Source organism: Monomorium pharaonis, chromosome 7 (genome assembly GCF_013373865.1).
Source record: "Monomorium pharaonis isolate MP-MQ-018 chromosome 7, ASM1337386v2, whole genome shotgun sequence".
In the NCBI taxonomy this organism is placed as follows: domain Eukaryota; kingdom Metazoa; phylum Arthropoda; class Insecta; order Hymenoptera; family Formicidae; genus Monomorium; species Monomorium pharaonis.
The window spans coordinates 13823260-13849937 of record NC_050473.1 but is presented as its reverse complement, the minus strand read 5'-3'; the positions used below and the strand labels follow the sequence as shown (position 1 = coordinate 13849937).

The 26678-nt window shown below is 43.6% G+C and overlaps 1 long non-coding RNA gene across 1 annotated transcript; it reads left to right on the top strand.

The window, feature by feature from the left end:
* Positions 1–1818: 1818 nt before the first annotated feature.
* On the top strand, positions 1819–13224 carry LOC118646519. Its single transcript, XR_004964072.1, has 2 exons — positions 1819–6176; positions 6591–13224. It is a non-coding gene; the product is annotated as an uncharacterized LOC118646519 (long non-coding RNA).
* The last annotated feature ends 13454 nt before the right edge of the window (positions 13225–26678 follow it).

Here is a 26678-nt window from a genome sequence, read left to right as displayed (position 1 = left end):
ACAAGAGGCTCGGGACTATAGGAGAAAGGAATACCCATCCTTCGACTCACACTCCACAGTTCCTGACACCCACTATAAAAACATTCCACGAGCAGTATAAAAGATTTCCGGCATCAAATAAAAAGCCACGGCTGATCAATTCCTTGGCTCGGGAAACCAACGAAAATCGGTGAGAAACTATTCCCCCGCTTTCTCCGGCGGGGAGGAATTTCATCTATAACACGTCCTTATATCTGCGCGGATCGGCTATCGGAACATATTTGAATCGCGATGAAATCAATTTCAAATGCCGCTTTGCTCACCCATTCACATTTTTCCTGCGAACCTACTTGACATCAGAGCTATTTCGCGTCAGAAAGAATGGTGCGAGTAAGAATTCTTCGACTTCACTCGGAAACGGGTATATATATATATATATATATATATATATATTTGAACGTTACCAGGATAGATACATTTTGATATTACAAACAAATTCTTATGCAAAATTACAGTATCTAACGAGCAAGGACCAATAAAACATTACAGTTCTTTTGAATGTATCACTTTTAACGCTCAATTATATGCGTGTGACGTGAAATTTTATTGTTCGTAATATTTCGGAAAGATGCATGAAAGACAAAATATATCCACGATATGTAAAGTAAAGTTGGATCGCATTTCACTCGCGTTTTCTAGCGAAATTTTTTTATCTCTCAAAACAAAGGAGAGAACGACTCATACCATTGTTCATATCATTGTTCTGTCCAAACGGCTAAACAGCAAGCTGCATTTTAGTCTCCACGTATTAGAATGGTTTATTTTGCAGCGTCCATTTCCAACATTATACAGCTACGAAAATAAACGCCGCGGTGCATCAATGTTACACTAATTATTTATTATTTCGCGAAAGTAAACTTCTCTTTTCACGCTTTAAATAAATAAACTACCATTAGGATTGGGCGGATAAATTTGTCAAATGTATGAAAATGTTTCCAGTGAAAATGCAATTTTTATGAGTATATTGTAAAATAATTTCCTTTTCTCCCGTTTTGTCTCGAGTATTATCCTCTCAGAATTTAAAATTCAAAAATCAACACGATAAACTAGGTCAGAATGAAGAAATAAATCAACTATAATTATTTTATAATTGCTGGTTCGCGCACCGATATTCTTCGCCAAACGATCAATGAACATTTGCATCACAATCTACGAGAAAACCAAATTTAACCTCTATTTTTTTCCAACAGTAACGAAGCCGCGATAACGAGCATTAACGAGTGAATAAGTCGCTTACGAGCACTAAAGTGCCAACGATTCTTCTGGGAATACGAATAAACGATTCTTAGTAGCCACGCTAGCGACCGCAACGATACTTTATCAGATTAGTAACGTTCGCGGACCACGACCAAAGTATTTCGATCTTTTCACTACGCTCGTATTGTCCCCGTATCAGAAGCGAAAACAAACTTCGTGCAGATGCAAATATGTTAATGCCTCGTGTAAAACACGTTTTTAAAATATATTTATAAGACATTTGTGATTAGAGAATTTGAATATTTAATGTTCGCTCTGTTCTAGAACCAAGAAGGTATAACCTCAATTGAAGCAATTCAAGATTAACAGATGTTAGCGTCATTGATATTATAAATAATTCTAATTCCGTTAAAGCAATTTCGCAATGCCAAATCTCCTTCGATTTCGGCTTTATGAAATCACTCGATACAGATCTCGGTGAACCGCGCTATCTCGCTGGCTCGCTCGCTCGCTCCTTTCCGGATTACCTTGTAGACAGGGGTGTCCTAATTCTCACAGGACGATGGCGGTGGGTCATAACGGTTCGACGTGGATTCGAGCGAAGTGCAAGAGGTTAAATCGAAAGGGAGGATTATTGCGACGGTGTATTTCGGATATCGCCGGGAGCGCGTAAATTCCCGAGGGCTCGCCCATAGGAGAAGCTCCACGAGGAGGAGTCTGGCTTGTTCGGTTCTCGAGGTGGGTGTAATCGAGGCTCGCGGAAGGATAGTGAAATAGAGGCTGCGAAGTAGGGTGGCGATGGCGATGGCGAGGGTGGCGGTAGTAGTGGTGGTGGTGGTAGTGGTGGTGCAACGCCAGAGAACGAGGACGAGGAGGAGGAAAGTGATTTCGACCATAACAGCTGCTCCTCCTCGCAGCGCGACTGGGTATCCTGAATGCCGGTGCTGGAGTTCCTCTGAGAGTCGCGAGTGGAGTTGGCTAGAGTGATCCCGAACGTCTAAGAGACGAGGTTAAGCAAATGTGTGCTCTCCGACTTGGGAGCGTCTAAGATTACCTCGAAAAGGTCGAGAGCCTATACGGAGGACGCTCTCGTGGCTATACGTCGGAAACTTTGACACAATTCCGTACCGTGGAATCGCTCCGCAGTGTCTCCGATTCCCGGATTCGAGTACTTTTCAAGTCAGTCTTTTCCCCTTGGGAATAGGAGAAGAGAATAGTATCGAGTGTACCTGTGCGAAAACGTCTCGCATTGATTTTACTTTTTTTCGCGAGTTAGATCGTTTCACTTTGCCGCTCGCAATATTGCGGCGTGTTCCCGCCCAAAATACTGTTTTTAACGATTGGCTGAGTTATTTGTCATTTTCATGTATAAAAGAATGCATATTGCGTAATGCTATTTTAGAGAAGGTATAGCGCGTACAAACGTCCTCATTAACCTCATGAATTATAATTTACGCAGATATTTTTTATTCATCATCCATGAATAGAACGTCTTTATCTATTATTATAATCCGTGCAATTCAACGGACAACGTAATAACTCAGCGTAATAAATCAGAAATATGTATAATGTTGAGCGTTATAAACATTTCTGATAATTTGAATCTCCGAAGCATTTTATTAAAAAACGAGAATTTTCCCTCGTTTCCCCGTTTTGTATGCCAAGTTCTTCTATTCACGGGACATAGATGCGCGAGGCGAGAGCCATCGAACTCTCCTGCGGCTTGCTTTAATTGGGACAAATTACTCGGTGTACGTGAGCCGTGATCGAACGAACTCGCGATCTCACGGTTCAAACGCGAGTTTGCATTAACCTCTATCTCTTTGACGCGAGCCGGGAGTACTTTGCGGACTAAATTAAATCGATCGAGTGAATAGCTACTTGGTCTCTCCGCTCTATTCGCATTGGAAAATTTTACTTTTTTTTCCCCATTACATTCAACCACTCTGCATAATCGCGACGATATTTTTAGGGAACTTGGACCAACATTTAGTATATATTGTACGAGTACTCGTTTCTCCAAAGAAAAATACGTCGCGTAGTACATCACAAATCACTTCCATAAACTTCTCAATAATATTGATCTACCATCGAGATATCAGATGTAGGCAAGCGTCGGGTTTCAGTTGGATCAAAAGTTATCTGGGACGAAGAAAAGAGAAGAGAGCGGGGAGCAAGAGGATAGGTGGTAGTGAATTTGTCGTCGGGCGAGGTATACCATGTCTCTGGTGTCTCATAAAAAATGATCGATCGAGCGGCAGCCACCACCTCGCCCGCGACGGACGATTGAGTTCGACTGGGTTGAGACGCCGGATATTAAGAGGCGCGCGTATCGATTTATAAGAGCGGTTTCCCGCCATTAAAAGGCCTAAAACCCACGACTCGAGTCCCTTTTGACCTCCCGTCTTATCTTACATTGCCAACCATCGAACCGGAGGACGTCCATTCGCTCATACGATCGGGAGACTATTCAAGGTCCCATTCTCGATCTGAGATTAAGAAACTCGCGTGAGTCCGGGGACGTCGACGATGAAGATCGAGCGCGAGTTCTGGATGCTTTCGATCATCCATCACCGGCGGTAGTAATTTGGTGTCAATTTTTCGTGATTAAGTGAAAGACAGGCAGGTTAGAGATGGGAGAGAAAACCGAGGGGGAGCACTTGGGAAAGAGCGAGGGATATTTTCCGCGTTGATATCGATAACAGGAAAGAGAGACACACACACACACTCTCTCTCTCTCTCCCTCTCGCGAAAGTTGTTTGGCTGAAGCGGACTCCGTCACGAAATTTGCCTATTACGTCAATCTCACGCCATTAGCGGAACGAATTGGCGTTCGTCCCGCACAGCCTCAACCCTCAGCTAGAACTTTGAAACGTACATCAATATTAAATATTTAGCTGTCACTCAGTTCAGCATTACGAACTAATTGCCTGGTATTATATAGGCTAACCTGGTATTTTATCATTCGTGTACAATCGACAAATTATAATTATTCCTCATTCTAAATATTTCACATCAGCATATGAGATTATGTCACGCGTACACAACAACGGAAATAATATCAGCAGTCTTAATGAAGGAAAATACCGTCAATTATCGAGATATCGCGAATTGTTCCCGACGTCGCCTGCATCGATCACGGTGTGCCGTATCGTCGACATCCACCTGGGTCCCTGGTACACACCATACCACACGCTCAACGTGAACCTCGCTCTCGCCTCGAATGATCGCTACGGCGCGACGGCATCAGTACATACAACGTCACGTATTTGTGAGAGGCGGGTAACTCGTGAATTGAACGAAGCAATCAGTACACCTCCATTATCTGGTTCAGTTTCGCTGCCGCTGCCGCCGCCGCGTCGGTAGGATCTCGCATTTATCTTCGTTTTCGAGAATTTATGATAGTCACCCGAGTACCGAAAGCTTATTTCGTTGCCAACTTTTTTTCATCGCCACTGTCGGAGAGACATCACGAGACGTCAGTTGACAACGGAGACAACAAAATAAAAAAAAAACATAAAAAAGCGTGTGAAAGATTCGCTATAAAAATCGGCGGTATTCCATATCGGAAGAGATTAAAAACTGAGCGTACTTTTCGTACGAAAATCAACACATGTTTGCACGGCAAACTAATTGTTTATGTTGAGTCCCTCGTTTTGCGCTTAATTTCGAATGGCGAGACACTATTTATGAAACAACTAATTCGTTAGCGCACGCGAGAAGGGGATAATGCGCGAGTTTGGGAATCCAGTCGGACAAGGTAGGGGTCCAGCCAAACGAACGAGCGTTGAATCGAAGTTGAACCGAAGTTCCACACGTTGTTAAATGTTTCCCATGTCGCAGTTACGTCGGCGACAGTAGACACATTAATTCGACGGCGGCGCTGCGCCGATCCTCGTATTCATATTTATGTCGCATCCGATGATAATTATTATCGGAATGCCTAATTGTTGTTTGTGCCCGTGCAGAGCGCCTACCTGCCTGCCGTCCTGCACATAGCCGCCACCCTACGCCTCGTCGCTTAATGCAATTTCCGGTGTCGAGTCTGCACGTAAGCGCGCACGCGAATACACGAATGCGTAACACGAACACCCACGGTGTGGCACACGCCAAATACACGCAGCCAAGTATGACTTTCGAGTGAATTCCCCGTACAATAACCTGGATGTTGTGGGTCAGTGGTTCTCGGGCGTTTTACACGATATCCTAAACTCCGGTCCATTTTTCATCGGTACAGCCGAAAACATCGCGACGATAAATTTCATCTCAAAGTTAGAAACAATTTATAAAGCTACTGGCATCGCATCACGCTTCAACGCCCCATCTGAAAACTCTCTCTCTCTCTCTCTCTCTCTCTCTCTCTCTCTCTCTCTCTCTCTCTCTCTCTCTCTCTCTCTCTCTCTCTCTCTCTCTCTCTCTCTCTCTATTGTAGACAGATAACAATATATCGATGGAAAATAAAAACACGAACATATAAAAATATATATAATCAAGTGACATCAAGCGTGCACGTGAAATATGTGTGATATTAAAAAATATTAAATATTTTGACTAATTACTTAAAAATCACATGTGCGTATACAATATTAACTTTCATTCGCATATTAAAATTAAGGAAGCTTCTGGCGGTCATAAAATTAATAAAGCACAAAAAATAGAGAGTTCATATATTGCTTCATAATCAAAAACATAATATGTACGTTACTTCATCGTAATCGAAGTAGTCGTATTATGCCATCAGGAAACACCAAAGCTATTGCCTTGTTTTTTTTTTCAGATACAATACTCCTGATCTACCGTACGCCGCCGTCGTTGTTCCATAAATTGAAAATGGAGCTATGTAATTAATAGCGCGTACTACATTGTTCCTAATGCCAGTAATACGTGGTTATATAATTACCAATTCAGGCACGGAACAATGTAGTCGGGAGCGGTGAATCGTAAGTATACTCTACGCAACTGTATTGTTGTATTTTATCGAATCGTAATGTATTTTCGGCACAAATTGCGACGCTTGTATTTCATAATAATGAGCTTTCGTTGGTCATTCGGGATATCACGAGCACTATGATCCTTCGTCACAAAATATTTATTTCGATAGGATATGCGGATATCATTGCAAACATTACCGTATTATCTTTCACAATAGCAACGTGAAACTGTTAAATCTGTCAGCTTCATAAATATTGATTGTTTATTTATCAACGCATATAAATATAATTTTATGCTATCGTAACATAGAAACACATTTAAAATATCAAGATCAAATTAGTTTCAATAAATTCCATTCGCTATGTCTGCTCTTTCGTTTAATTGGCTCATACAAAAATGTATTCTGTAATACTTATTTGCAGACGGTACAGTGACAGCTTAAAGAATAATGTATGAGCAGTATTTTGCTGCAAGACTTATCTACGATAGCGTTTGTTACACGGCACAACAACTCATTCCGAAAATGCACGCGTGTATATGGTTGGAATGTTATTCGCATGAGAGATGAGGAGCAGCAATGGTCGTCGAGAGTGCTAGCGTCGTCTACGAGCCACGGTACGGTATTTAGAGAGGAGGCCGGTGAGACATGGAGGCGAGTGGATGGCGGTTGAAGGGTTGCGGTGAGTTAAAGAGAGGGCTGAAAAATTACCAACAGGGACGAGCCCGGCATCCATGTTACCCTTCCCCCCGATGACTCGCCCTTGCGCGGAACGAGAACGGCGGAGAGCTCGCCGGAGGGAGCAAGCAAGCGGGAGAAAAAGAGAAACGAAGAGAGGGATGATGCGGGGTGCGGAGGAGCAGTGTAAAGTCTGAGCCTCTGCGGTCTCTCGGCACATTTTTTTCCGTTTAAAGCAATTTTTCTGCTCGTTTCTAGCCATCCACCCTCTGTCGCTTCCCCGCATCTACAAACTCGCTCCTCATCCGCTCGTCCTCCTTGTTGAGACGAATATCTCGGGCGCCTCGCGGTCTTGCGATAATTGTTTAAGATTTTCTTCCCTTTCCTCCCCTCGGTCGTCCATTTCCTTAAGCAAGTCGATTAGTCAACGCGTTCTCAACCGCTCTTTTTCGTTCGATCCCCTTCCTTCAACTGTTTCCGAGAGACAATAATTGGTCCAGTTCAAATCAGCTTTTTTCGCCTTTGCTCTCGCCTACGCGACAAATTCGCTCTCGAACAAATATCTCTTCAACATCTTTCGCGAGCTACTTACGAATTTGTCATTCAAAATTTATATTTACTTCGCGTTCCTTTGCTAATTATGTACTCATAAGAGAGAAAGAAAGACAAAAGAGAAGAAAGCTTTAAACTAGATGTAACAATTCCAAGAAAATATAATGTTCCGATTACCTCGTTACGTCAAAGTAGAACGCAATCATTCAGAAATACTCAAGGCTATTTTCTTTATTATCGATTATAACAATCAATCGGTTTTAATAATATGTAATTTTCACCGTATAACTGATAAAATTATTCTGTATTGTTTAGAAAAAAAATTATTTATTTTGCAACTTGCAAATAATATACGCAAACTTTTATTTTGTAAAAGGAAGGAAAGTCAGTAAATAGTATATGTCGCGGTGTCTCTCTGCGAATATCGAGTGGCGTTAATGCTTCGAATTGTACAAGGAAATGCGCTTCCTCTCTGATTTACTGAAAAATGCGACGTTCTCATCCCGCGCGAGAGAGCGAAATTTCATTTGTTTACGCGCGAAGATCATAATCCCTCCTCGTTGTCGTTCGTCCCTTTCACGTAGGGAAATCCGTTGCCGCGTGACATTTAATTGAAAATACCATCCCGTCTCCCGGACACGTCGCATCCGGTAAGGCCGTGTTCGACGATCGATTAGAGTCCAGCATGTCCGACGACGGGTAGCTTCACGCCGGAGACATATCGGTCGCAGTCCGGTAAACCGGGCCCGATAAAGTGTTAACGAGCAGCGGATTTCCCATCTGTCGCGTTGTTGCTGGAACATCGCCGGAACAACGGGGAACGGAAGATTGGTAGGGCCAAAGGCCGGATAACGTCGCCCGTGGAAGGTCGTTAACGTTAATGAATAAGTAAGGTTAATTTGCGAATGAGTTTCACACTACGTGATACCGTTCCCGTCGCTGCTGCTGCTACTTCTGCTTGGCTACCGCACACCCGAGGGCATCCATTTCATTATCGAAACCAGCAAGCCGGTGCTTCGCATCTGATCTCTCTCTCTCTCTCTCTCTTTCTCTCTCTCTCTCTCTCTCTCTCTCTCTCTGTGTCTCTCTCATTCGCACCTTCTTCAAGTCACGAATCCTCTCTGTGGTTTTCATGACACAATCTTAAGTTCTCTCAAAAAAGTCACATTGTCGCTTTCATGAGAAAAAAACGCACGTGACTTTTCCTGTTTTTACATTGTAATAACGTATTATTAACTTTTAGCATAAAAATAAAAATGCGGCGTATTTATAAAATATTTATAATATCCAATTCACAAGAGATGTTTCGTGTACTTGTATGTCTTGTATTATTCTTTATCTTTTACATTCTTTCTTATTTTCTTAGAAACTCGTATCAATTGCTGATATTAATTATTTTGAAACTTTATAACAGGAAAATTTACGCAAATTTGATGTTTAAATAACCAGCAAAGATAGGGTATATCACGTATTTGATAATCACACTAATCGGTATGCAGGCTCAATAGCCCGCCCAACAGGGCGTGCTTTACAAACGCCTGAAGCTTTTACCGTCCAAACTTAGCGACAGTTCTCTATATCCAAACGCGCAGCTCCTCAACGTCATCCCCTCGCGCCAACGACATGCCAAGTTTTCGGCGTCTAACTTTCTTCTCACGCGGAAGTTTAGGTCGGAACTTAATTCTATGCGCGAGATACAGGCGTCAGCCCGGAAGTTTGTAGAAATTGGTCCCCGAAGAAAGACTGGCGGATAGACGGTCGATGTGTCGTATGACCATTAAAAAAGGGGGATCAGTGTTGCATATAAAATAAAACAAAAATAACGCAAACAATAATAACGACTCGAAAGCGGCCGATAATCGCGCCATCAAAGCTAATGAAATTTCGTTATCGAAAGTAAGATTCACGTTCGCCACGCGGCACATTATTTTCAGCAAGCGACAGCGGGGTACAATATGGCGGTTTACTCGATAAGCCATAATGCTTTACCCGTCAGCATATCATGCGGAAGGTCACGCAAGAATTTACACGAGTATGCGAGTGCGGTTCGCCCACTGGAATATGCGGTTGCGCGCTTCTAGCATAAATCACTTCTCGCAATATCCATCTAGGGCCTTCCCAGGAGCCTATTCCTCAAGGCGAATGACTTTCGCAAACCTCCGTTTGAGAGCTTCCATTTTGGCCATCGACATATAAATGCCTCTTCTCTCATTCTACATTTCTCACTTTACGTGTCATGTAGTCCTCGTAATCACCTACAACTCTCCCGATGATTATTGATCCATGCACATCTAACCACGGAATAGTTTGCGGAATATCGGCAAACTTTTAACGCTCTGCTTTTATATACGCTCTCCGTGTTCGTCCAATTCTTTTTATGTTCTAATTTTTATATTAATTAAAAAATGTAAAAACACACACGTTATCTCCTACTTCATTTTTCACTAAATGTATGTCACCGTCTCTGCGGTCAATATTCAGAAAAGTAATTTAACATAAATACGCATTTTTGGCTACTTTATGAATAAATATAGTGCTTTACTCTCGACAGCTTATAGCATATTGCATGCCGAAAAACCTAGCGCGTGCGAGTGAGCGCTTTGTGTTCTATTGATGGTCAATAAAAGTATCCCTCGTCCATCATCATCATCTCGACCAATTCAACGCCAGCCTCTTCATCATCCCGGTAGTCGCGATAAAAGTGAAGACATGTTTTTATTTTATCGCCGCTTAATGAACCTTTCCGAAAATTCGCATTCCCGACGGTGCGACAACCGTTATCGGCGTTTGTTACCATCCGTTTTAACGTAGGTTCGTTTAAGCAGGCTCTTCCGAATTTCGCGCTCACTGCCAGAGCTACGTGCAATCTCGACGATAGAGCAAGATGAAGGGCTACGCCTGGGAAGACGAGGAGAGGACGAGAAGGGAGACGGGCATCTAAGCGCGCCTCCCTGATGAGAGCGGGTAGAGCTGCCGCGGGAAACGAGGTACTTCAAAGCGTCATTTACGAGTGAGATTGATTTAATTGAAGGGATAGCTCGAAACGAGAATCGGATGCGATCTACCAGGACCGGTCGACGTCACGATTTTACGCGTGCCTTCGTGCGCTCGCCTTCCGTGTAGTCAAAGAAAGACGAATCCATCGACTCGTCTCCCGATAGAGATGCTGCCGCCGACGAGACTGATCCTCTCCTCGTAGAATCTTTGCGAACGACTCGACGATCATCTTGTGATTTGTGTGAACGTGGGAACCGGTAATTTGTTTTGGGCTCGTTTAATCAAGACGCGCGGCTACGAGATTCGAGGAGGAGAGCACGAGCGAGCGCTTGCCGAGAGTTCCATTAAGGTGGGCCGGCCGCTGTCAAACCCTTTCGTAATATTAATGTCTTCCGTATAATTGCATTATACAAGCTATCCCGCGATAGATTCTCTGAAATATATACTCATCTTGGGTACAAGAAATAATTTCTTTCAGTGACAGCCGCAGTAAAGATAAAAAATTTGAAACAAATTTGGAATAGAACATTGGCGATGATGCGGTTACTGCAACGTGTGTTGTATTAATCAATACCTTTAGAAGTTGCAATAAGACATACTGCAATAACGTTCATCAGCTTGTTTTGTTGTACAAATTTTTCTCTTTAGTTTTTTATTGCTTTTTTATGAAACTGAGACGATTATTCCACCACAAAATGTACTTTTTGTTTATTTCTTTTTTAGGATCATCAAGATTTACGCAATGCATCGCCGTGACTGAGAAAACACGTTGAAGATACATCTGATGTCTTACGTATACGAAGCATATACCGATAGTATTGGTCGTAAACGTCCCGAATAAAGTGACTTCGTTCCATCTTTTTATCGGCACGCTAAAGCATGCAAACTGCTGTTGTGTCTATGTAGATGCGCGCCGCGACCGCGGAGTTGTGGTAATAGTGATTCGTAATCTCTCTAGAGAATTTCACGTACTACACCCTTAAATAAGATCTAATGTAGTAACCCAATCGTAACCCCCTGGGTAATTTCCAGACTCGTATTGCAGCTTACTGTCTACTAATCGTTTGTATCCACATTGATAATTGATCCATTTAATCCGACATTCTCCAAAAGCTGTCGCTTTTCATCCCGGCGAAGAGACTTACGTTAGCATTTAGAGCGGATTAACTGGGCATTATTATAGTAGAGTAAGGTTAAGAAAGCTGATTAGTAAATTAGCTTTAAGAGATACTCAAAGTGAATTATTCAAATCGATCGTAAAGATTAAATAAAATTCATTATTAAAGTTAAATCGTATCGCATGTTATCACATTATGCTCTTAAATTAATTATAAAAAAATGATTGTAGTTTAAATTATTATAAAATAATAAGTTATAATAGTCTTCTTCAACTGCAAGTGTTTGTATACAATTTTTTTGTGTTTATTATAAAAACAATTAATAGAATCATTGATAATTGATAAAATAAAAATTGCCTCCTCCTACTATTTCTAAACACTACTTATTCTTGAGAGCCACTTAAATTCAACGAATTAAAAATTATACGTTAAAATCAACTAATTAGTTCTTAAAAGTTATTTGAGTCAGTACTTATAAGAATGCAATTTACTTGCTATCAAATTACAGGGTGTCTAACAACTTGGTAAAGTTCGGAATTTTAGGTACATCTTGTATAGGGAAGCGCAAGGATTCGCCGAGCGGAGAATAATTGGCTTAGAAATGCATAGAGTTCTAAAGCAGTTGCCGCGGTCGAGTGTCATTGAATCGGCTCAGACTCTTGTCTTGATATGAAGTCGAGTTATTACTAGAAGCCCTGTCGAACATCCAGGAACTAGATATAAGACGGAATACTTGAAAACGTTGTAAAATGCTCATTGCGTATCGGTGCTTCGATTAATCGCGTCGAGTATGTGGTCGAAGAGCCACGATGAACGCGAGAGATGCGTATGAGAATGTCTTTTCACCTCTCAATTACGATCGACAAACTACGAGATGATTGGCAATCGCGGGCTGGCAGCAGATCGCCGCTAAACAATCGCCAGTTGATTGCAGCCTGCGAACCGTTTGCTCACGTAAATATGGAACGTATTAACGAGCCCCGACCCCGGGTGTGTAAGGGTAATCGCGCCAATTATTATTTATTGATTATCGATAGTGGATTATCATTTATGCGATATTTAAGCTGCCAATTAATATCAGAAATTCATCTTGCATACCTTATCGTTTTGAAGATCGTTCGAGAATAAAGAAAGCAGTTCTTTTCTCATTTCCAAGATCGCAAAGCCGAGAAGCTGATGGCAAAAGATTTTATGGACGGAGCTTTACGGAGATTTTCGGAAGACAGTTTGCACACATTAAGCTAACCGTGCCATAAATCCGACATTATTGTTTCGTACGTAGAGCTGAGTAATAAAAGATTGCATGTCAGCCGACGATATCATTACGCACGATCGCGCTTTATGGCGGCCGTTTTCCTCCCTGTTTTGCTACCCGTAATTCGATTTGAAGATACCGTCGATACATGAATGCGAGCTTATGAATGATTTATGCAGCAGTGATTCACATATCTGAAATAATTACATCACCAAAGTCGCATTATGGACGCATCTGTACTCTCGGCAGTTAATGACCCAACGAATACGAATTCACAGATATTACACTGTTCTCAGCGCTTGGCGTTTGTTAATAATGAACGCGATAAAGAAGGAAGACCAATCGCGTTTATTTAAGTTAACAGTTAAACGATAAACGAATAATTAATAAGGTAAGATCACGTTCAATAAATCATACTTCTTTTTCGCGCAAAAAGTGCAAGCGTTTGCTTTGCTCAATTCAAATAAGAATATTTAAAAAGAAAGCTGTTTAAAATGCGCAACTATATGCATAAGGACAAGTATTATGCGTCGATATATTTCTTTCTCGTTTAACCGCTCGGGTTAAACCGCATATTATCGATTTCGTTATTTTTTCGTATTTGCAAGTTGCTCGTACGCGAGTGCAACACGAATGAATCTTCACGCGGTGGGAAATAAAAGAAAAAAAAAAGGAATAAAAATACAAGTGAGAACCGAGTTATCCTTTTTTTCAACTTATAACGCAGAGGCGATTATCCGGTCTTTTTTCCATATAAAAAAGGGGATCGGCGTCCGAAGGCTTAAGGGAATGTTTCTCTTATTTTTACGAAACGTCGTTCTTTATACGAACAAATCCGTATATGAATCCCATTTCCGTCGCGCGGCGTAACCAAAGGAAGCAACAATTCCGCTGTCATTGAACCAGGATAGATTACTGGCGACTGTTACTGCCGTAAACGGGAATATAGGTAACCGAAACACGGTTCGTCCTCGATACGATGAAGGACCGAGCGATTCGTAACAAAATTCCATCGAAGAGCCGTCGGTCGTGCAGCTGACTGACGCGGCGGCTGCGTAGCAAACTGAATTCTTGTCGCGCTTAATCAGCATTACTGTCGGTTAACTACTTATGACAGTACATCGTCGCTCTCCGCCTCCTCCAATTACACGACGTGCACAACGTTTCGGCTCATCCGGCTGCACCGCCGGCAGTCGAGTCCTGACGGGCTACGTGGATGAACGTGATTCATATCTGCACCTCCGACCCGACGCCTCCCGAGTTTGCGTCGCCGTAGAAGAAAAAAAGATATTGGAAAAAAGATATTGGTATTAACACTGTCCAGATAAATGATTCGCTATCATCGGATGTGAAACGCTATTCATTTATATTTACAACCATGCAACACAAAAGCCAATTTACATGTATGTAACAATTAAGTCTCGATTGGAGACTTATAATCTCAATTTCAGAATAAAGAATTGTATTTATAAGTTCTATTCACAGTGTATTTTGATGCCTTTACCTTAATATATATTTTATGTGTATCTTCAAACATTTCTTCAATGTATAAAATTATGCAGTTCTATTGTGAATTTTCTGACACAAATGACAGATTGAAAATGTAGACTGTTTTCTAAAGAAACAATTCAATTAACAACTGCACTAGTCTCTAATTTTACACGAAATGTTTGCCTATTGATACCATCGCGCGCTGCAAGTTTTCCCTTTAAACTACCTATAAGAAGATTCATGCGAACGGTACGCCCACTAAACGAATATACCTCCATAACTATTGGAGAACAGATTCATGGCGCAGTATTATGGAAGCGATGTAATTTCCACTCGTGTAATTAATGCGTAGAATAATTTAATCGCTTTAAAAAGCGGCGTATATATACGCATGAGAGGGCAACCGAATGGTTTTTATCATTATATGATCCCGTGAACAACTGACTGGGCAGAAATATAACCAAAGAATCGGAGCGGCGGCGGCGGCGGCGGCGGCGGCCATAAAATATTTCCGCTGCCGTAAAATCAATTCATCCAACAAGGAATTCCCTCGTGAGCGCTTATTTAAAAATTCTTCGACGATTTATCGCAAAGCATTCAGTTTCATCATCCGGAGTGACGCACGAGTTCAACATTACGCGGCGGTGCTCCCGAATGGAATTCATCAATAACGTCACGTCGGTTTTGCGCGGTTCAATTTTCATGACAGCTCATATTCGGCATTTAGCATTTCACGAACACATGCCCTCCCGTTTCATTTGCTACCAAATACAATGGAGGAAAATAGGCGGGAAGGGGGAGGAAAGGGAGGCCGGGAAAACGAAATCGGGAGAAAGCCGGAGAATGAGAGTCTGGAACTGGTCGCGTAATTAGACCCTTTAATTAAACTGCTAGGAAGGCGAAGGGGTGGAACAAGCGGTGGAATAGCGATTCGGAGGGGGGAAGGTGCGATCAGAGGGTAAGCAGAAGGAAGTGGAGACGTCGAACAAAGAGGAGAAGATTGGCGAATGTTGCAGATCGTGACGAGAAACGAGCGAGTACCGCCGGTGGACCGATCGCCGTTTTATTATGACCATGTAATAGAGATTCCGATAATACCAACTTCATTTCGCGGATCGAGCGATTCACGCAAGCGATTCTTCCTCTTCTGCACGTTCTCGGTCCATCTCCTCTTCGATCTATCGTTTTCCCTCTTTTGTCCTCTCGCTATGTCGAGCGAACAAGCAACAACTACACGAACTGCGATGTAAATGTAATTTCGTCATGTCTCGTTCCTATTTCCTCGCTTCGTTTCACTTTCTATCTCTTACTCTTTTTTTTTTTCTTTTCATCGTCCTCTCGAGCGGTGATTGAGTCGCGAGTCTTTTCTACGTCCGATCAAATAGTCTAGGATAATCGCTCATTAGTCGCGAACGAAAAGCCGAAGAGTTCGTTAACTCCGCAAATTGCTTAAACGTTCATCCAGTGGCCAGCATAGAGATCGATTATATCGTACAAACCGCGAACAATACCTAATGTTACGCGGCACGAAAACCATTATCTCGATATTGAACAAACCGTCACGTTCCTTTTAACTTTTCCTTCATTCACCTGTCGTTAGTGTGTGTCTGTGTATCGATTACACAAGGATGTTCGCATACGGTTAAACTGCAAAAATTACAAATGGCATGACGAGAAGCACGTGGAGTAACATTGTTCTTTACGCGCGTTACCGACGATAGATTTATCATCCAGTACTCCTTGACTTATGTCTATGTGTGTAAGTTTGCGTTACGTGTCAATCGGTCTGTTTTATTATTTGTACGCGAGGTTACAAAACACGTCTTCTCAGGTCGACGAAACTGCGAACATCGTGAGATCGGAGACGCGAACTTCCGCGACCCGTAGCCGCGATTTTTATGCGGACAATGTTTCCCGGGATCCGCTCGGGCACGCCGGTCAACGCCACCGAACCGTTTTAATCTCCCCTCTCTTGTAAAATTATGGGCGGGGAATATAATTTTGTAAGGAATCTCTCTCTTAAGTCTCCTCTACGTAGCAGTTAGTACGTCCGAAGCATGACAAATGTAAGGAGGATTTAAAAGCGCGGAAAGTTCCAGCGCAAATTCTATCTTTCGCGAGCGACGAACTCCCGCGGCATAGAAATATCTCGAGCACCCGGCTTTACCATCTTTCAAACTTGTACTTTCCGTGCTTCCTAATGACAAAGATTTCAAAGCCGATACTACGGACGAGAAAGTCCGCACGTTCGCAGGTTTCCCGGGATAGTCTAACCAGGCGTTACAATTATAATCTTATAATCAGTGCGGCACAAATGTATTTCCATTGAAATTTCATTATAGATGATTCCAGCTTACGGAACGGTGCATTTAATAATCGTGGCTCATCAACGTTAAAATCAACTGTTATAATTAAAATTATCCTTTCTAATCACAGAACCCGGTTTATTATTTAATCGCTCGCAAAACTATATCCGCGCCTTGCACACTCCGACACTGCGCCGACGTGATGACGATGGAACAAATGGGAAGAATTATCACCTGTCTGTCGACCAATATCGCCGAAATCCGGTCGAGAGTCTCGAGACGATCGGAAACATACCGATCTGCGTACGAGACGATATCGGTGATGGCGCATTCACGCAATCTTGCCGCGAGCTCCTCTCGGCCCTCGCACACAAGATTACGGCATTTCGTATTCATGTGGTAAGGTGCGACTCGGTATTCACGGACGCAAGTACGAACTCTAACTGAAGTTTACACGGGCCAAACTAGCGCCAGACCGGCAGCGCACTCCGTGCAGCTTAATCGGGTCGCAACGAATGGGACATAAACACTAAGTGTCTGTAAAAACGCGCGTGCGCCCTTTAATTTTAATATTCCGCGTGTCGGTCGCAATCTCCAGTAGAATTTACATACGCGGAGATTATACGCGTATTGCGGTACGAAGAAATCTTGACTTTATTTTGCGGATAACGTAAAAAATTCCGTGATCTCGCGTACATAATATAAAGTCCTAATATCGACTTTGTAATTCTAGCGATATAAAATAATATATTCGGATAATATTGAACTATGGCATCTGTGCTGTGGGGAAAAATATGGTATTCCAGCTAACAACCTCACGTATCGATTGGGAATCGCGGACGATAACGGTATCGAAATATTAAATCCCTTTTACATAGTCTATAATTCGCGAGAAAATTTACGACGGGATTAAATCCTCGTAATCCCAGGAGTGATATTACGCATAAAAGAGTTCTGTTTTATACTGACCAGGAATTTAAATTAGAAATTATCCTCCAAAATCCTCCGCGTAGAGTCGCGCCGAGTATTATCACCCCAAGCCAAATTATATTATAGAAAAATCGAAATCTTTCTCGCTCTCCGAATTCTGTCCAGCAAAACGTGCAGCACGGTGCGCGAGATCTGAGTCGCGAGTAAATATCTCCCACTGCTCTGAGAAGCTTAATACGGCACGCCGCCGTTGCGCGTCCCGTTTTATGAAAATACATGAGTCGACTCGTTACAAAATCCACCGTGCAGGAGTCCCGCGCGCATCGGCGACTCGCCCAATTTCTTCCTTTGCGTTTTCTTAGGGTCTCGCGCGTTTCCAGACACGAGCTAGATCCAGAGATTACATGTTATCCGGCGCGCGGCGTGGAACGCGGGAGGCGGCGGCGTGCACACGCGTGCGAGCTTGCTAAGCGTGTAATTTCCACCCGCCGTTCTCCCCCGGAATGGTTTTAATGTCAGCCAGTTCCGAGCGCCGTTCCGTTCTGAGTCGCTTGCGGAACCGCCGCTACCGTCGCCGTCGCGCAAGTTTTGTTTTCCGCTCGTTGATTTCAATATCGTTCAAGAACACCGGCATTTCGCGGCCGAAGCGCCGCCGCGAAGCGCGATAATTCACGATAGTACGCGAGATGCATATTTATAATGTTCTCTTACGGATGCACCTACAACTTTGAGTTTGCATAGCCCGACAGAATACGCTTCTGTAGCATACACCATTAATGAATATTCTCCTGCGAACACGATGTAACGTAAGACGAGACTTCGGGGCTCACAGCGACTTCGCGATGCTCTCGACGTTCCGCCACGATACCTCGCTCCAGAAGTTCGTAAAACGTGAATCATCTGTCTCGCCTGGATAATTAGGGTAACTGTCAAACTAACGATGTCACTTACGCGTTAGATAAAAGAATACGCTAATACTTTTAACAGCCTAATTTATTTATTAAATTATAAACTGCACTAAATAAAATTATTAAACGATAAATGTTATACTCTTATTATGTTGATTGAAATTTATAAATATTTTCTATTTTCATTTATACAATTTAAAACGTAACTCAATTTTAAAAAGAAGATACAAACAGTAGTAAGACATTTATAATCTGATATGAGTACACACACACACACACACACACACACACACACACACACACACATTGCCAAAAGTATACGAGTTATATTTGACGGGTGTAAATTTGATTACAACTCTGACGTTACCTGACACAAAAAATACAAAGACTAAAATGAAATAAAACACGAGTTTTGTAATGCACGTAATCATACTTGTCTAAGCGAGTAATGAGAAATATATATATATATATATATATATATATATATATATATACGCCATCGTGCCTTGTTTTCCGGTCGTTGATTTCAATTCCCTAGCATACTCCTCTCTCGGTTTTGCCCTCAAACACCGTAACTCTGAAACTTGGACTTGGACAGTCAAATCACTCCCGTTAAGTTGCAGGCAGCGGATGTCGCGATCGATGAATTCCTCGAGATAATTGAAGACGTAGAAATAGAACAATTTCCAATCGTCATTTCTTATACAAAACAGACGTCGCGAGACGACGATTTGTATTCGTGTGAGAGCGAATAATAGTCCAATTTCTGACTTCGAGACTGTTCCAAGACACCGAGATACTTGATAATTATCCTATCCCGTTATCCTCGCATACAACGGATGCCGAATATCTGATCCCTCGCTACATCAAGATATTTCCAATCCTCCAATATGTTGACCCGCTTACGGTCGACGATAGTAACGAGAATCGGAGCACACCGTATCGATTGCATTTCCGTGAGTGACGCGAAGAGACCGGGCTCGGGAAAGGGAGAGAAAGGCAAGTGCTTACGGAGGATGTTTCGCGCTTTGTCGACGCGGCATTATCGTTCGCGTTATACAGCAGAGAGGGAAGTATAAGCGGTCGCCAAAGTATACGGACGATCTCCAGGACGCGGCACCGGCTTGCCCCCGCTGTGTTTCTCATCTGCCGCGTGTATAGTCATCGGGCTGGGATGGGCCGGTCTCGGTGCCTGCTGCACACCGTCGGATTTCCCAGCAGGTTCTCCCAACTAACCTATCGGTTTCTGGCCGGCTGCCTCGCTTAATGGGAATTGAGAACTTTCGAGTCGGCTACCGGGCGCGATAATTCATCGCCCTCTCGCCCTCGCGGCACCGGCCGGCGTTGCGCCCTGCGTCCTGGCCCTTACCATGCCGACCTACGACTCGCGTATGCCTCCCCCGTACGTACGACAACGACGAGAGCGAAACGCGAAGAGCGTGTGGGGATGCCGAGGGGGAAAAGCTGCCGCCGGCAGAGACGACGAATGCGAAGATACCAGCCAATTGCGGGAATAGAAGTTCGCTTCTCTCCCGCTTTCCTCGACATCCACGGGTGCAGACGGTAAACGAGTTTACCGAAGCGTGTCCTACCACCTTCTGTCTCTTTCCCCCCTCCTCTCGTCCCTCCCCGCGTTCGTTACCGCGAGATGTGTCGGCTTCCTAACTGCTCCTGTCTTCGCTATCTCTATCATGCTTCGCGATGTGCGATGTCGCACTTTGACTCTGAGATATAAAACAAGACAAATTTTTTTCGCATCTCCGAGACAGTCTGCGGTATTTACTTTTTCCCAGTCCTTTCTTCTCTCTTTTGTGTACTTTCAATAAATTCTTTCTTCGAAGAAACCTCTTCGGGCTATAACACCAAATTACGTTTCCTAATTTAATCTCGCGAGTTTAGTCTTGCTTTTATTCTTCGCGCCTTGACTACGAAATTACATATTCCAAAATTAAATCGAAAGGCTCCCTTCCCTTTCCACCTACAAATTTGCGGTACATTTGTACGCCATTTTTTGTGAAAGAGTAATCCAGGACTGAAACCTAACAGCGCATTGCGTGACAGCTTGATTTTAATACCTTGTTTACATTGGGCTTACATAGCAAGTGCACGACTACAGCTCGCGTAATGCCAACTAAATACCATGTTCGACGTACTGTTGTGACGCGCAGATTTAGTTCGGGAAATCGACGACACCGATATTTTATGATACGTACGATACAAGTTTTATCAAGAAAACCCGGAAAACATACGTCAAAAATTATTGCGGGTCGGATGGGCCGTTAGCTGGCACGTTGACGTCGTTTCGCCTGCTTTATAGGCCGAGTAACGAGGAACAACTTGTCCGCGTTTACGAGCTTCTCTCTGGATTCTATTGCGCGCCGGCATTTGTTGTAGCGATGACCGTAAGTTTAACGGTATAATTACTTTCTCGTAATTCATCGCGCGAATACCTTACGAGATTATGGCCACACGTTCGCAAACATTAACAAATTAACATATCCGTTTGTTTTAACGAGGGTGATTACGCTACTTAGCGATAGCATTAAAGGGATAAAGAATGGTAAGGATACATGAAAACTAAGATATCTAAAATACTTTCGCGAGGGAAAACATTGATCAATTTTTTTTCAAGTGATACGTACATAGAATAAAGGAGACAGAATTTCTCTTGACGATTTCTAGTTTGATTTTGTATGAGCAGTCCCGCGAATTATTAGCTTTAAATTCCGAAAAGTTAGCGTTCGTCTCTTCATCTTAAATTAGAAATCTCCTCACGAAGGCGGACATTATTTCTTCCTAAAGACGAATCGAACACGTTCCTTGACAACGACAGGAGAAACGATACAACACGATCCGCTCGATGAATCCAGAAAGGGGCGAGTAAAGGCGACTTCTTTTACACGAGGACAGTTTTATTAAAAGGGACGCGCAACGAGATTATTGCGAGTTACCTAGTTGGTTAGCTCGTCTCAAAGTTACCTACGCGGCAAGCAGCGAGAGGGGAGGAGAAGCACGACCGGGTAGGGTCGGGGCGAGCGACTTTACTCGTTAAGCAAGCCCTCAGGCTGCTCGACGCTCGGCGCACCTAAAGATTCTATACCTGCATCCATTTCCCGTCTACTACTCCGTGGTTGTATCGTCACCGACGCCGCCACCGCCGCCGCTGCCGTCGTCGCCGTCGTCGTTGTCGTCGTCGTCGTCGTCAAGTACCTCACGTCTTCACATTTCTCCGAGTCAAAACGTCTCCCACCCTCCGCGTCGTCACTGCCGCGAGTACCTCGTCCTCGCGAGCTAACTCCTTCTCGACGATCGAGCTTGCATAATGGATGATGGAGGACGAACGGAGGCGGAGGAGAAGAGGACCGAGGGGAGGAGATTAATTCGGTAAAACTCCTATCCGCGCGCGGATCTCCCAACCACCTCCAGATAATGTATCGGCGCGGATAAACCTACCAGTTCGAGCGAGTCAATTCATCGTCCGAGTTGCCGGGCGAAGCGGTGTAAACCAGCGGAACGACAGTGCGCCGAGTCGTGGCGAATAAATGATTGTTAAGCCTTAATACATTATATATATTGATTATAAAACTTTTGATGTGTCACAAAAAGAAAGAGAATTATTTTTATACGAGAAGAAATATGCCGCATGGTTTTAAAAAATTCCAAATTTTTTCATGCATTTGCAAAATAAATCCAGTTTTTTTTACAAAGAAATATGTATATAATCATGTAATTATTCCATAATTATTCCATGAAAGGGATTAAATAAATATTCATTAAGAAGGTTTCAGACTCGTGTTTCAAAGACGTTTACATATCTACACATCGCTGACGTGGCGCTTAAAATTCAAGAGCATGTACCGAGATTGATGCGCCCTTAGATTTCGCGATTCGATTACGTCTTTACGTTCTTACGAGCCGCGAAGAGTCGCCTTCTGATTTTCTGACAGATTCCCCGCAATCTAAACGAGCCGTGCGCGAGGTAGAACTCGCTTCACTGTTTCCGCTTTACTTTCACACGCCGAGAACGACATATCCCGAGAGAAATCACTGCGAAGTAGCACTTGTTCACGGAACGTCGATAATCCGTATCCGTAGTTGTCCCTCCGCTTGTAGATAATGTACGCAACTACGCGTGTTACGTAATTCGTACGAGGGGAATTCGAGTCCACACCTTACCACGCGTTTCTATCGCGCGCAGGACAAAACATGGATATGTGTCCCGCGTCTACGGGTGACATTACTAGTGAGATAATATTTCATGTACGTCGATACGGACAAACGGCGAAAATACCATAACGAGTGGAACCATCGACGTCACGTAATCAAAATCAAATTGTCACAGGCCAATAAACCCGGTGTGTAATCCGAATAATTATCTAATATAAAAATAAGTCTTTTAAATTAATAGACGAGTCGTCTCGAGCCTCGTATGATTTATACTTTGACTATACTACTGGACGTGAAACGGACGACTACGACGATTACGACGATACGTCAAAAATTCGACCGATCGACCGTGCGCGTAGAACGAAGAGAGAGAAAGAGAGAAAGAGATGCAAGGACTAATGAAACGCCGGCGCTTTGAAAAATGTCATTTACCTCGCACACACATGGTCGATCTCCATCACCGCGTAATAAAATACCAAGTTGAGGACCTCGAACGCACACCGACGTCGATCCGGCGTCGAGTACAAATAAATTCGCGCGAGATTCGTCGAGAAGACGAGCCAACGGGTCACCGTCACACCACCCCGACGACGACGACGATCGTGGATGGCGTAGGCACGCGATAATTGTGGATAATTCCCGGCGTCGCGTGCCGCCCGCATCCCCCGTTGCACCTAATTATATGTCTCCAGTCCTCCCGACGCGGCGTCCTCATGCACTTCGCATACATATACGAGCATACATACATGTTGCACCCGTGTGCACGTGTACGCGGGCACCGGGATCGACGTTTCCAGCGATAGAAAGCGCTGGTGGTGGGAACATGTAAGCCTCTCGGTGTGCACAAACGGGAGGGTGAACAAAGGGGGAGAGAACGGGATGCAGGATGTCCTTATCGACAAGGGCGACCAATATAATCATCCGCATTCCATACCGCATGTACGTACATGTTATGTACAATGCATGCGATTTCGAATATCAATCAGGCAGGTAAGATTTATCGGACGGATGAATTGTATAAATGAAACGTATGTAATTGCAACCACACAATTGTGATGTTTATCAAAGTAAACCGGGAATAGAATAGAGATTGGATGTGAAATTCTAAACAAATACACATGAATCAAAAAAAGCATATATCCAGAATTTTAGAATTTAATAATCCAACAGAGAAATCCAAACCCCCTGTGTAGATAGAAGAAATTTTGAAGCATTTTCCTCGATTTATTCACCGTCGGTTATCGCAGAAATAACACATTGCGACGAGGTATTTGAAGCGGCAGCCACTGTCGGCGGTGGCAAATGGTTTCTGTCACGAAGTCGTCCGTCGCGGCGGGAACGAGACGAGACGAGGCGAGACGAGAGAAATGAGACGGATAACGACTTTAAACGTACGGCAAGCCAGCCGCGGCTAATGCGCGAAATGTAAAATGTTTCATTAGAGAAAGACGCCGTCCGCTACGGCCGCTTAGCGAAACCGCAGAAGAAAATACTCCGCATAAGTCTACGGAAAATCTATTCCTCTCATTTGAATTCTACCCTTTAACTAATAGACCCTGAGCAAAGAAAAGAAAGACGACGGGGGCGCCCGCAAAGGTCGCTGAAGACGCCGAGACGCTCTCTTTCGAGTATGATACGCGCACATAGTTCGCAAATAATTCCGTAAGTTCTTTCGCAAAGATGAGCAGACGGCACAAAGGATTTACTCGGTATGTCAAAAAGGACGTGGCGGATTTGTGCACTTTCGTCTCGCATTCAATCTCTTTACCTTGCGATACCTTAGATGCGCCTTAGTAATCACATATTTCGCCATTGTGTCAACGATACACTTATAGTACAATTATAAAATTTGGATTTAACGTCGCAGAGAAATGATATTAATTTCAAGTTCTACATTTGTTAATCAAATTAATTGATAAACTAAAGACTATAACATATCTAATTGATATTAGGGAAAAGTATCATATTTTCCAGACATTGAAGAATATAAAGTTATAAATATAATTAAAATAAAATTTTTTATATTACGTTTTTCGAATAACAAATAATCTTAGGAAGTGTAAAACTATCTTTAATGCTTCTCAAATAGACATCATCTTTCTTTTCTGTCTACTTTCGTTACACATCTTTCATTTAGTGATCTATCTCTTTCATTGTTATTTCGTAAATTCACCATGCGGATCGAACATACATACAAACGGCCGCGGTCCGGCGCCAGTATGCAACTGTATGTAATTATTCTAATTCGTGGTGCGCGAGCCCGGAGCTCGCATTCGGATGCATTTGCTGTATCATTTTTTGCCTTTTCTCGCCAATTCCGAAATGGGCGCTGAATGGCAAATCATCGCCACACGTGACCCCCGCATCAAATTAACTCGCGGGCGATGCCGGATGCCATTACGGTATAAAAGCGGAATTTTAAAATCAAAGCCGGAAAAATCCATGGACCAATCCGTTGGACCCTCGAGACCGTTTCGCGCAATACGAGGCACTGGGTCGCTGATACTGCGATTTCAACGGTCCTCGAAACTGGTGCCTGTTAAGCTAAACGCAAATCAAGCGTAAGGCCAACGTCGATACCGCGTGTCGCGTATCGGCAACAGCAGTAAACCGTTTATAAGCAGCGCGTAATATGTAATTACCCTCGGACAGGGACAGCCGGATAACGTCGCATCTGCGAACATTTTCATTTCGGCGGCACACGTGTGCGGCCGGGCCGCCCGGTCTAATGGATTTGCTTTTACCTGAAATTGAATTATAACGCTGTAGCAGTTTGCGGCTTTGCCGCGTAACAAGATTTAATAAAGCAAGCCGCGTAATAATATGGTGCAGTAATAACATATGCAGTACATTACTGCGATATACATATCCCGCGTGGATATATATCAACGGCGTGGACGCTACGGATATGGAGAAGAGATATTACCGCCGCTGCGGCGCCGCTTCCGAAATTGCGACGCATCGTTCGCCCACGACAGGTCGCGCCCTTCGCGCTTTCGGAGTGCATCCGCGGTCCACGTGATCTTATTTACCGTGCAATTTCATTTCCACGAACCGTCGACTGGCTACGTATTCCTTCCACCCCGGTAAGCCACGTACAAGCGCCCGAGCAATCGCCGGCGATCCTCGCAAGATGTGACGTAACGTAACCGTCTAGCCGTCTTATTTATTGCGCGGATTACATCACGCGATCTCAACGTGGAATTTAAAAATTTAATAAACGGACGAAAGGAGAGAAAAAAGAGCGAGAAAGAGAGATAGGGAGAAATTTGCAAGCCGCGTGCCGTACGCTTTGACTTACATTTTAACTTATTCTCACCGACCCCGGGTGACACAGTTACATGTAATGTTCTGGAAATAGCAAAAAGCTCTTCAAATTTCCCTCTAATATATTCGTGGGGATTGAAAGGACATTTCGCACTTTCGTCGACATCCTGTGTATACACGGGTCACCGGATGACCGCCGCGAAAGAGACAGATGGATTCGGATGGACGAAGAACGAAGTGGCGCGTCGCGAGAAAAAAAAAGAGAGATCGAGTAGCGGGGGGAAGCGAATGGATGTAGAATGGCAGTTTAGCGGAAACGCGGGTGGCGCGGGATGGAAGCGAGGAAGGAAGATCAGGAAGGAAGGAACGTGTAATTCCGGAGGGCTTAGCGCGTCCCAATTTTCGGGCCAGTAAATTCCAATAACGTCCGATGCCCTTAAACTCTTCGTACATCACGTCCCGTGAACCGACGACCGATTTATAACCGAGAAATTCGGGTTATCGATACCTATCGGCACCCCGCGTCTCCGACCTACCTCCCTCTGATCCCCCTGCAGCCATGCGAGCGCCGCAGCTTTTCGTGGGGATAACGATGCGCCCCGGTCGAAGTCTCAGCCAATGATTTATGAATCATTGAGGGAGCACTCGGCGTATATATGATCTTCATCCTGCAAACTGTCTGCACCACGGCTTTAATGACGCGAATACACGAAACCGGTGGAAGAGGAGGCGAAGTCGGGCAGTGAGTTACTGGTTTTACCCCCGGCTCTACTCCGTTTTTGTTGCAAACAACTAAAGTTTTCAAGCTCTCAAGTATTGTCCCTGGAAACGGCCGGGGAGAAT